The 12,296-nt window shown below is 42.0% G+C and overlaps 1 long non-coding RNA gene across 1 annotated transcript; it reads left to right on the top strand.

Moving 5' to 3' along the window:
• The first annotated feature begins 3,732 nt into the window (after positions 1-3,732).
• On the top strand, positions 3,733-5,063 carry LOC110504753. Its single transcript, XR_002470640.2, has 2 exons — positions 3,733-4,114; positions 4,502-5,063. It is a non-coding gene; the product is annotated as an uncharacterized LOC110504753 (long non-coding RNA).
• The last annotated feature ends 7,233 nt before the right edge of the window (positions 5,064-12,296 follow it).

Here is a 12,296-nt window from a genome sequence, read left to right as displayed (position 1 = left end):
GTAAGATTCTACACTTTGGACAAACAAAAGGAGCTCAACAAATGAGAGAGAACAATGCCCCTGGGGTTTGACTTGTGGCTATCTGAAAAAAAGCCCAGAAGCAGAGCTATTGAATGAGGCTGTGTTTCTATTACAAAGCCCAGCAGCCACCGACAAAGGAGCCCTTACTGTAATTAGCTGGGCAGCAGCTTACATGTCCGTGTTTACAGAGGAAACGTGGACATACCACTGGTTTGAAGTTTAAAAAGAATAGTGCTAGCATGTCTGACTCAAATACAGGATATTCTACATGGAATAGTACTGCTAATGTTTATACGATTATTGTTGCTCCATTTTTAAAAATATATAATGGGAAACATGTTTCTCACAAAAAAGACAAAGAAACTGCTAGGAAATGCACAAATATATTTTTTTCTTAAAATACCTCAAATAATAAAGGGTTATGAATTATTAGATTTGAATAAAATCTTCCAAAAAAGAGTATCAGACATTTGATAGGACCAAAAGATTGTGATGGGTGGCCGGTAGCCTAGTGGTTAGAGCATTGGACCAGTAACCAAAAGGCTGCTGGATTGAATCCCTGAGCTGAGAAGGTAAAAATCTGTTGTTCTGCCCCTGAACAAGGCAGTTAATCCACTGTTCCACGGTAGGCTGTCATTGTAAATAAGAATTTGTTCTAAACTGACTTGCATGGTTACATTTTTTAAAAGACACTTACCTTAGGTTTGTGAAACCACTTTCGAAATCTGTTCATGGTTGAAAATGTTCACCTTGTCTATATCCTTAGTTTAATCTAGCCGATCTAATATTCAAATCAACAATAATCCCAAGATTTCTGTCAAAACCGTTCCAGATTACTTTAGTGCAGCAGCAGCAATGCTAGCATATCCTTCTTCAACCACACGATTGTCAAAGGAGACATGCCTGTTCTCACCCTTTTTACCTGATCTTACCTGCACATTTATGGGCGGGGCATAGACTACCTTGATGTATGGATTTACAGGAACCTGTAAACATGAATGACTTAAAGAAATGTTTGGTTACTGAATTAATCCATTATTGTAAAGTAATCCATTGAGTTTGGAAAACATATACTTCCATTTTCTCTATTTGTATTTACTGAAATGCATTTGTGTACTTCTTCTCATTCCAAATCAACTACTATAGCAGCTTAAAGACTTTAAATAGGTTTTACCATTATAATATTGTGCCACTTGTCAGAGTAGTAACACCAATGATACATTTTAGGTCATTTTTGATTTTCTGAAATGGAGACCACAGATGCTCAAACCTAAGGTCATTAACCCTTTAAAATCATTTACAAAGGTGATATGATTAATCATGTTTCTCACAATGTAACTTCCCTTCATTTAAATTGAGTAATACCTCATGACATTTAAGATTGAGACACACAAAATGTCAATGGAATAATCCTCACATTTATGACACATTTATAGACCCCTCTCCCAACAATAGTTTGCCACTGAAGGGAATGCTCAGGGTCCTTGTAGAAAACCCTTACAGTCCCTCTCCTGAACAATAACACAGCCCTCTCTAACTTTTGAAACAAGTAGCCTACCTGCCCCCAACTACAACTCTATTTTTTTTATTATTGATTTAAACAATATATTAAATGCTTTTTTTCTTATTATTTTTTTTTTTACTTTGTAGCATTCAAAGCAATAGAGATACTGAATCTCTAATGGGAAATTGATGATGATAATGACGATAAGACCAGCAGTGATCAGCCATTTACAAATGAGAGTGATGGAGGGATGAATACTGCTGGGGAAACAATGAGTAGTGTTGAGAGTAGACCTGTAAAGGACCACTCTAGACTAAGAGGTTAGAGTAGAACGTTATAAAGTTTTGGTAGTGTTCCCAGAACCAGCAAGTAAGTACTTTCATCCGTTGCATTTCACAAAATCAATTAGGAAAAAGATTGGGGTGATTAGGGATGCCAAACCACTGGGTTATGGGAAGGTTCTGATCATTGCAAATAGTAAAACAAAATATATATATACTCACTATATTGGGGTCGGGTGAAATGTCACATTCATGATGTTATGTCTAAACTGAGAGGAGTAATTGCTGGGATGCCAGTGGAAATGACCATGGAAGAAGTTAAGGCTTCCCTGAAAGGAGGAAAAGTTATTGAAGCAAAAAGGATGAAAAGCAAAAAGAGTGGCGGTCGAGTGGACACTACAACTATAGGGTGCAGCTAGGATCACTACTCAGTTATCCGGTTAGCTAAAGCAGCCTAACGCTTCGAACACACCGACTGCGTTGTTGCATCACTGCTGCATAACATTTTGCGCAGCTAGGCAACTATACTGATGCAGGTAACTTTTGCAAATGGTCGCATTATCCTCAAAACCGTGTCTTTTTGACACAACTGCTGACAGCTACAGGGACATAAACACAAAAAATGCTGATTGGAGACAAGGGTCCACGATAGTAGGATTGCCAGGTCAGTTTAGTAGTGAGCTTGTGCTAGATGTGGCTAGTTAGCGTTAGCTAGCTAGCTAACCTAGCCAATGAGGTGTGTGTGTGTGTAAAAGTTACTAGTTACTACTAGTTACTACCCCTGATAACTTTACCAAATAATCATGTTTGAAAGAGTGTGAGTGTGTATGCTAGATAAATAGTAATAGAAATAGTAGATACTACTGTACCCCTGATAATTTGGTCAGATAACCGTGTGTGTGTGTGTGTGTGTGTGTGTGTGTGTGTGTGTGTGTGTGTGTGTCTATGTGTACAGTAGGTGACATGTCCATGATAGCTATCTAATAACTACAGTTATGCTAGGTAATGGTTTGGTTTATCATGTTCATGTCTATGTAGAAGAAGACTGTAGGAGGAAGTGGAGTGGACTCAGGGACAGGTATCAGAGAGAGAGAAGGGCAGAGAAAGAGAAGAAGAGGTCTGGGTCAGCAGCTTCAGGCCAGCAGCCTTTGCGCTTCTGCCACATTCTTTCTTTTCTGGATCCATTTATTGTGCCTAGGGCAACGAGTGGCAATTTTACAGCCAGACCCTCTACTACGTCATCCACAAGTGTTGTCGCCACCGGTGCATCAAGACCCTCAACGTCACCTTCAAATGCGACCATCACCTCCACCGGTGGAGTGAGACCCTCTACAACATCATCCACGAGTATGACCTCCACCGGTGGAGTGAGACCCTCTACAACATCATCCACGAGTATGACCTCCACCGGTGGAGTGAGACCCTCTACAACATCATCCACGAGTATCACCTCCACCGGTGGAGTGAGACCCTCTACAACATCATCCACGAGTATCACCTCCACCGGTGGAGTGAGACCCTCTACAACATCATCCACGAGTATGACCTCCACCGGTGGAGTGAGACCCTCTACAACATCATCCACGAGTATCACCTCCACCGGTGGAGTGAGACCCTCTACAACATCATCCACGAGTATCACCTCCACCGGTGGAGTGAGACCCTCTACAACATCATCCACGAGTATGACCTCCACCGGTGGAGTGAGACCCTCTACAACATCATCCACGAGTATGACCTCCACCGGTGGAGTGAGACCCTCTACAACATCATCCACGAGTATCACCTCCACCGGTGGAGTGAGACCCTCTACAACATCATCCACGAGTATGACCTCCACCGGTGGAGTGAGACCCTCTACAACATCATCCACGAGTATGACCTCCACCGGTGGAGTGAGACCCTCTACAACATCATCCAGGAGTATGACCACCACCGGTGCAGCCATGGAAGATGATGAAATGGAGGAAGCACCTCTGGATCTAGGACCACCTGAGATTATTATGAACCTCACGGAAGTGACCACTGAGTACCTCGTTGAACAGGATGTGGCCGTGGAGAGAAACAGAGAGAGAAACAAAGAGGAACAACGTCACACCAGCCCCCAGATCCACTCAACTCATTTCAGCAGAGGCTCTCCTCCAAGCCGTCGAGAGGGATGCAGCCCAACCTGATGCTCACAGGAAGGAGGATGAAGAGACCCTCTTTGCCATGAGCCTGGTGCCAACACTGAAGAGGCTGCCTCAGCAAAGAAAAGCAGCAGTCAAGGTTAAAATGTATCAGCTGCTTTTCGAAGCCGAGTTCAATGGTACGTTTTTTTTCTCTCCACATCACAGGTAGTGTCATAAGTGTGCGACAGTGAAGTAAAGTAGGTCATTTTTACAGTATAGTCATGTAGGTTAATTGGTATTTCAGATCAAAGTATTAATATGAGGCAAATGTATAGCTGTTGTTTCTGGGTTAGAAAATATCCTAAAACAGTTTGCTGTCGAAATATCTGCCTGTCATATTCATCTTTTGATCTGAAATACAAATTCCATGAGTAAACAGCAAGTATTACCAACTTTACCACACTGTTCCTATATTTATGCCACTAACTACACTATACAAGCAGTATTTAGTTAACATAAATCTCACCTTTTATGGTGTCATATTATGTTAAGCTTGTATGTGTTATTTTTCTCTTCCCTTTCAGAAATGGAGTCAATTTAGCCGACCTGCTCACAGGAAGGACAGGAAGAGGAGTTGTCTGGTTGTTGTTTTGACCTCCCTCGTTGTACCTTTCATTTCACACACATCAGTTCTGTTTAAATTCAGTCAATTAATTTGTTTATAAAGTCTTAGGATAGTACTCATTATTAGTGTTACATAGATTTCTCAATTGAAACTCATACAGAGTTTTCACAGATGCTCTTGGTCTCTTGCGAGACTAAAGGTCAATATATTTCTTTAATTTAAAACCACTTGAAAACCAGGGTGTTGCAACTTTTTGTGAAGTTATGTTCCATCAACTGGTCCGTGACGTCCAGGGGCCATTTGTTTGTTTAGCTGTGTTATAGCTACATATTATGACAGAGACACACACACACCTCTTCGTACCTCAGATCTCCAGTGCCCTGCCCTCTCTCTCTTTATGGCCATGTCTGAAGTTCCCCTACTACGTCTAGGCTTTATGAGTAGTCCCTGTATCGGTCTGCAGTTGTGCCAAAAATACATGCTCTTGTTGTTCTCTTACAGATTACAGGCTACACATTCATTTTTTAAATATAGTTTTTTTACACGCACGCACACACACCTCTTTCAATAGTTACATTTTTGTAAACATTTTTACAACACACATACCTGTCATGTTCTTTCCTGTACTTGAATACGTATTAAATTATAATGTTTTCATAGTCAGTTGTTTCAGTTGTTTATTAATATCTAATTTAGACTTAATCTGCTTATTTCTTCCCTACACCTTTGCAGATTTAAGACAAGATGAAAGTAAAAACATTCTCTTCCTAATTAGTTTTTTTTCCACCTGTATTTTGTCAGGCCAGTGAACATGGTGGTAAACTGTACTATTTGTATGGACCCTAGGTTACCCTTCCCTTTGTTATCATACTAACTATGTCGTATAAGTTTCATTAGTGCTCCCGTTCACCTGGTGTACCATGCCAGGTGTGTATAATACTGACGTTAGTGGGAGAGGGAAGGGGTTAAGGTGTGGTCTTTACTCACAAATTTCACTTAAATATAGCTTCCAAATGAAGAGAGACAATGATACATAAAGTAATCTGGGGGAAAAATGCTATTTTATGGACAATGGTGGATGGTTCTTAAAATAACCTTTGTGTTATGGGGCTCTTAAAAGAGCCGTTTCACTCCACGGCATACTGCAATGGGACTTCACCTGCTGGCGATGAGAAGTAGGTGGTCAGCTTCTCCCTCACCTGGAGTGCCTGTCTGGGGGCGTTGTTGGCACCTGCCCTGGTGACATCAGGAAGGTGACCATTTGGCGTGCCCATCTCCATCCGGAGCGGCACCTGGAATGACCTCTGCAGGTAGTTGTGGAGAACACGTGGCCTTCACGCAGGCATCGACATTTGAGAGGCTGAGACCAAGCACTCTCCGATACGTTCTCCACCTGGCTGCCAGAATCCCACAGGCTCATTCAACAACTAACCTTTCCCTGGATAGTCGTTTGTTATAGATCCTTACAAGCGTTGGCAATGGCAGCTGACGTCCAGCGTAGGGCCTCATGAGGTTGGGTCTCAAGGGAAGGCCTCGTCGCCGACGAAGACGTGTGGAACGGGTCCCAGGTCTTCAGCCCCAGGGAGTGATGCAGGAGGTGGAAACTCCAGGGTGCCATCCTGAAGTGTCTGGCCAAAGGCAGAGTCGCGGAGGGTCCCGCCATCACTTCCCTTGCCGTAAGCACCAACATCGACAACACGGAAACAGTAAATGGCATCTACTACAGCCAAGAGTACAACTGAATATGTACCCTTGTAGTTGTAGAATTGCGAACCTGAGCACGGTGGAGCCTGGATTACTACATGTTTCCCGTCAATGGAGCCAAGACAGTTGGGGAAATTACACCTCTCCAGGACCACGGCAGCAATGGCCCTCCAGTCTTCCTCCTTGGGGACAGGCATGTATTCACCAACCAGACAGTCCCAAATGGCTTGTGCCACAGAGGGGACAATGCCTGCCACCGTGGACCATCCAACTCCAAAACTGAATCCAATGGTCCTGTAGGAGTCCCCTGTCACCAAGAATCTGAAATATAATTCAAAATAATTATCAATATTGTGTGTAACTTGAAATTGGTTATTTTTGGTTCCATGTATAACCTTTTCCCCAAAGAGTTCTTCTACCTGGAACCAAAACGGGTTATCCTATGGGGAAAGCAGAAGGACACGTTTGGAACCATTTTTCACAGCGTGTAAGTGATTCCAAGAAGAATTTAATGAATGAACAACAAGTGGTCCTGGAGAAGACTAGCCTACCTCCATCAGAATAGAGGGCACCCCAACTTTCTTTTCAGTTGGTAACATTGCATCGTTAAAAAAACATTTTAAATCAACTTTGGGAAAAGTTATAGTCCTAATGAACATTGTGTAAAAGTACATCTCATGTCACATAAGGGCTATTAACTAGAGAGCCTTTTAGCTAGCTAGGTTGCACATAAAATATATCTAATATCAATCAATTACGGTATCAAAAGCTTTACAAATTCACTAGAATTTAGCTTACCGGAGACAAATCGCCAGGCGTTCATCTGGGCTAATGGACTCCCGGTAGTTGGTATCCATCCGGGCGATCCTGGCTCCAACCATCTTGAGCAGGTGATCGAACTCGCTTCGGTTCAGACGAAAGTAACTTCGAAATTCTTCTCGAAATAGTTGAAGCTCTTGAATGTGACAGTGGAACTCCCCTGCATGCTTTCGGGACTTCAACCATCTCTAGACCCACGCTTTCGGCGGGGCTGGTCCCAGTCCAACTGCGAGATCAAAACCACCTTCCTCAACATTGGTCTCATTGTTGAAAGAGCCTACTCTCTGCTATCTTGACTATTTATTATTGCATGTTGCTCCAAAACTATGCATTTTGGGGGGAAATTATATTATAGGCTCTCACAATACATGTTCAGATGTCATCGAGTAAATAATATGTATGCTACTTGGCAAATACATTCATACAAATATGTAAAGAAACTATGCAATCAAACTGTTTTTATTATTTAATCTCACATTTATTTACTGGATATGTGTGCAACAAAAATTCGACATTCACATGTTGCTACTTTCTGTCAAGTCTACTCATACAATTTGATGCATATGTTCGATAAATGGAACGTATGCACCACACAGAACGCACTGCAACTGCCTCTGCAACGCAATGCTGCAAGGCAAACGCAGCTTTCCATTGGAAATGAATGTACTTCTGGTGTACCAAAGCGTTTATAACAGTACAGATGAAGATTTTTTTTAAATGATCAGGCCTACTGTACATCTTACTGTAGAAATTATTGTTGAAACTAGTCTAGGTTGGAACTGTTGCTGTTAAAAACATGTAATAATTTGTATTCTGAACTGGAATAAACTGATTTAAGCAAGATGCTTTTTGAGGCAAACACACTCATACAGTTCTGGGTTGCTCATCTACAGCAGGAAGCGGTCTCCTGCCTGACTGAGAAAGCAGTCGATATTCTGATCCAGTTTGGCACCACATAACTATATGATTCAGGGTTCTCAACTCTGACATTACTTTAAAAAAAAACAAGTACAGAAACAGTGTCAATGCTGAGTATGACCTCAGTGTTGCACTGTTAAAAACTGAGCCCAGAATAGACATGCTTGTTGAAAACTTCAACCAGACACACACCTCTCATTATGACTGTGTGTGTGTGTGTATTTTCTGGTCTACATCTGTGAGGTGTGATCAATCAGTTTATTCTAGTTCAGAATTTAAAATATGTATTGTATTCTTCACTGTTGACGTTGAGGCTGGTGTTTTGTGGGTACTATTTAATGAAGATGCCAGTTGAGGACGTGTGACGTGTCTGTTTCTCAAACTAGACACTCTAATGTACTTGTCCTCTTGCTCAGTTATTCAGTGGGGCCTCACACTCTTCCTATTCTGGTTAGAGCCAGTTCAAGCTGTTCTGTGAAGGGAGTAGTACACAGTGTTGTAAAATATCTTCAGTTTCTTGGCAATTTCTCGCATGGAATAGCCTTCATTTCTCAGAACAAGAATAGACTGATGAGTTTCAGAAGGAAGTTCTTTGCTTCTGGCCATTTTGAGCCTATAATTGAAACCACAAATGCTGATGCTCCAGATACTCAACTAGTCTAAAGAAGGACAGTTTTATTGCTTCTTTAATCAGGACAACAGTTTTCAGCTGTGCTAACATAATTGCAAAAGGGTTTGATAATGATCAATTAGCCTTTTAAAATTATACACTTGGATTAGCTAATACAAAGTGCCATTGGAACATGAGTGATGGTTGCTGATAATGGGCCTCTGTGCACCTATTTAGACATTCCATTAATAATCTGCCGTTTCCAGCTACAATAGTCATTTACAACATTAACAATGTCTACACTGTATTTCTGATCAATTTAATGTTATTTTAATAGACAAAAAATGTGATTTTCTTTCAAAAACAAGGACATTTCTAAGTGGCCCCAAACGTTTGAACAGTAGTGAACGTATAGTTGCGTATTTTCCTAAGCTTGAGTCCCAGGAAAAACATTTCTAATTTGCGTCCCAGGCTGAAAAAGTTTAAGAGTACGTACCACTTTTACTTCTGTGCTTTAAGTGCCATCGGATGAGGCATGTTGCTAATGTGTGCAAAGGTCAAATGAGATGTGCAAAGAGTGTTGGGGATCACTAGTATGGGAAATGTGGGACTGATGCTAAAGTTAAATGTTGTAACTGCGACAGAGAACATACAGTATATGGAGGATGTGAGGTACAACTCAAAGCCATGGAAGCGCAGAGGTACACATTTACTAACAATGTATCCTATGAGGATGTTCGGAAAGTGAATAATGAACCTAGTTTTCAAAATACTCCAGATACAACATATCGGCAGATAGTGGCCGCGCCGAGGACGCCAGTGGAACCTCAGCCGATTGTTAATGTGATATGCAAGCATTAATGCTTGTACATAAATGATCATACATTCCAAGATGGGGTAGCAGTGCAGATGTGTTTTGTTCGTCCTCTCGTGTACTTCTGTATTTTTCGTCCTTTTTTTGTATATATTTCAATTTAATTTCAAATTCTTTTCCATTTTAAATCAATTATACCTTCCGGTAACCTGCCTCACCCAATGTGATATGGAACCACTATTTTTTTATTTTATTTTTTTAGACCTTATAGCCAGAACCACCTAGCCATCAGAAGCTAGCCATCAGCAGCTAACCAGCTAATTAGCCACACGCTATTTAGTCATTGTTAGCCACTGCTAGCGGCCTTTACCTTCTGCACGGATACCACCCCTTTTTTTAGCCTGGATAATACCTGCCAGCCTACCAGTATCGGACTGTTTCTCCACTACAATTGCTGTCCCCTGGACCCTATGATCACTTGGCTACATAGCTGATGCCTGCTGGACTGTCCATTAATCACGGTACTCCATTCTGTTTATTTTTGTTTATCTGTCGGCCCCAGCCGCGAACTCAGGCTCTGGGTGTAGTTAACCGACACCATTTTACCTGTTGTTGTTGTCTTAGCTGATTAGCTGTTCTTGTCTTACCCGTTGTTGTCTTATCTAGCTCTCACAATGAACACCTGTGATTGTTTTATGCCTCGCTTTATGTCTCTATTTATGTCTCTATATGTCTCAATATTCCTTGTATACTGTCGTTTAGGTTAGTTATCATTGTTTTAGTTTACAATGGGGCCCCTAGTTCCACTCATCATACCTCTGATACCTCCTTTGTCCCACCTCCCACACATGCGGTGACCTCACCCATTATAACCAGCATGTCCAGAGATGCAACCTCTCTTATCATCACTCAGTGCCTGGTCTTACCTCCGCTCTACCCGCACCCCACCATACCCCTGTCTGCACATTATGCCCTAAATCTATTCTACCACACCCAGAAATCTGCTCCTTTTATTCTTTGTCCCCAATGCTCTAGACGACCAGTTTTGAAAACCTTTAGCCGTACCCTCATCCTACTCCTCCTCTGTTCCTCGGGTGATGTGGAGGTAAACCCAGGCCCTGCGTGTCCCCAGGCACCCTCATTTGTTGAATTCTGTGATCAAAAAAGCATTGCATGTTAACATCAGAAGCCTCCTCCCTAAGTTTGTTTTACTCACTGCTTTAGCACACTCCGCCAACCCCGATGTCCTTGCCGTGTCTGAATCCTGGCTTAGGAAGGCCACCAAAAATTTGGAGATTTCCATACCCAACTACAACATTTTCCGTCAAGATAGAACTGCCAACGGGGGAGGAGTTGCAATCTACTGCAGAGATAACCTGCAAAGTTCTGTCATACTTTCCAGGCCTATGTGTCACAGTATTGCTTCCGTCCCTCTCCTCAAATCTAGAATCGTCTTTCCATTTCGCAATAAAGCCTCCTTCACTCACGCCGCCAAACGTACCCTAGTAAAACTGACTATCCTACTGATCCTCGACTTCGGCGATGTCATTCTACAAAATAGCTTCCAATACTCTACTCAGCAACCTAGATGCACTCTATCACAGTGCCATCCGTTTTGTCACCAAATCACCTTATACCACCCACCACTGTGACCTGTATGCTCTAGTTGGCTGGCCCTCGGTACATATAAGTCTATGCTAGGTAAAGCTCCGCCTTATGTCAGCTCACTGGTCACAATAACAACACCCACCCATAGCACACGTTCCAACAGGTATACCTCACTGATCATCCCTAAAGCCAACACCTCATTTGGCCGCCTTTCCTTCCAGTTCCCTGCTGCCAGTGACTGGAACGAATTGCTAAAAATCGCTCAGCTGGAGACGTATACTTCCCTCACCAACTTTAAACATCAGCTATCTGAGCAGCGTACCGATCGCTGCAGCTGTACATAGTCCATCTGTAAATATCCCACCCAATCTACCTACCTCATCCCCATGATGTTTTTATGTACTTTTCTGCTCTTTTGCACACCAGTATCTCTACTTGCACATCATCATCTGCTCATTTATCATTCCAGTGTTAATCTGCTAAATTGTAATTCTTCGCTACTATGGCCTATTTATTGCCTACCTCATGCTTTTTGCAAACACTGTATATAGACTATGTTTTCCTACTGTGTCATTGACTTGTTTATTGTGTTATTGGCTTGTTTATTGTTTATTCTATGTTATTCCATGTGTAACTCTGTATTGTTGTCTGTGTCACAGTGCTTTGCTTTATCTTGGCCAGGTCGTAGTTGTAAATGAGAACTTGTTCTCAACTAGCCTACCTGGTTAAATTAAGGTGAAATAAAATAAAAAATATAAATACAATTTACAATGACGGCCTACCCCGTCCAAACCTGGACGACGCTGGGCCAATTATGAGCTGCCCTATGAAACTCCCATTCACGGCGGGATGTGATTCAGCCTGGATTTGAACCAGGGACTGTAGTGACGCTTCTTGCACTGAGATGCAGTGCCTTAGACCGCTGCGCCACTCGGGAGCCCAAAAAGCCACTCCCATACCGGGAGTTGATAGCCAATGGACAAGAATTGAAGAAGTTTATACATGGCTTAGATGTTTTACTGGATGTGGTGTGTATACAAGAAACATGGTTTAATCCTCAGTTGGATTATATTGTACCTGGGTTTATTTCTGTGAGAGGTGATGGAATAGAGGGTCCGGGTGGTGGGTGTGCTACATTTATCAAATAAGGTGTAGCAGATAGAGTGATACATGGTTTCAAAGAGCATGAATGTGGGGAAGTGGAGATGTGTAGAGAAGGGGGTAATATCACATAGTTGAATTACTATAATCCTTGTAAACCCATTTCTGTATCTGAATTAG

This window comes from Oncorhynchus mykiss, chromosome 31, assembly GCF_013265735.2.
Source record: "Oncorhynchus mykiss isolate Arlee chromosome 31, USDA_OmykA_1.1, whole genome shotgun sequence".
Taxonomy (NCBI): domain Eukaryota; kingdom Metazoa; phylum Chordata; class Actinopteri; order Salmoniformes; family Salmonidae; genus Oncorhynchus; species Oncorhynchus mykiss.
The sequence above is the reverse complement of the archived record's forward strand: the minus strand, read 5'-3'. Positions and strand labels throughout refer to the sequence as shown.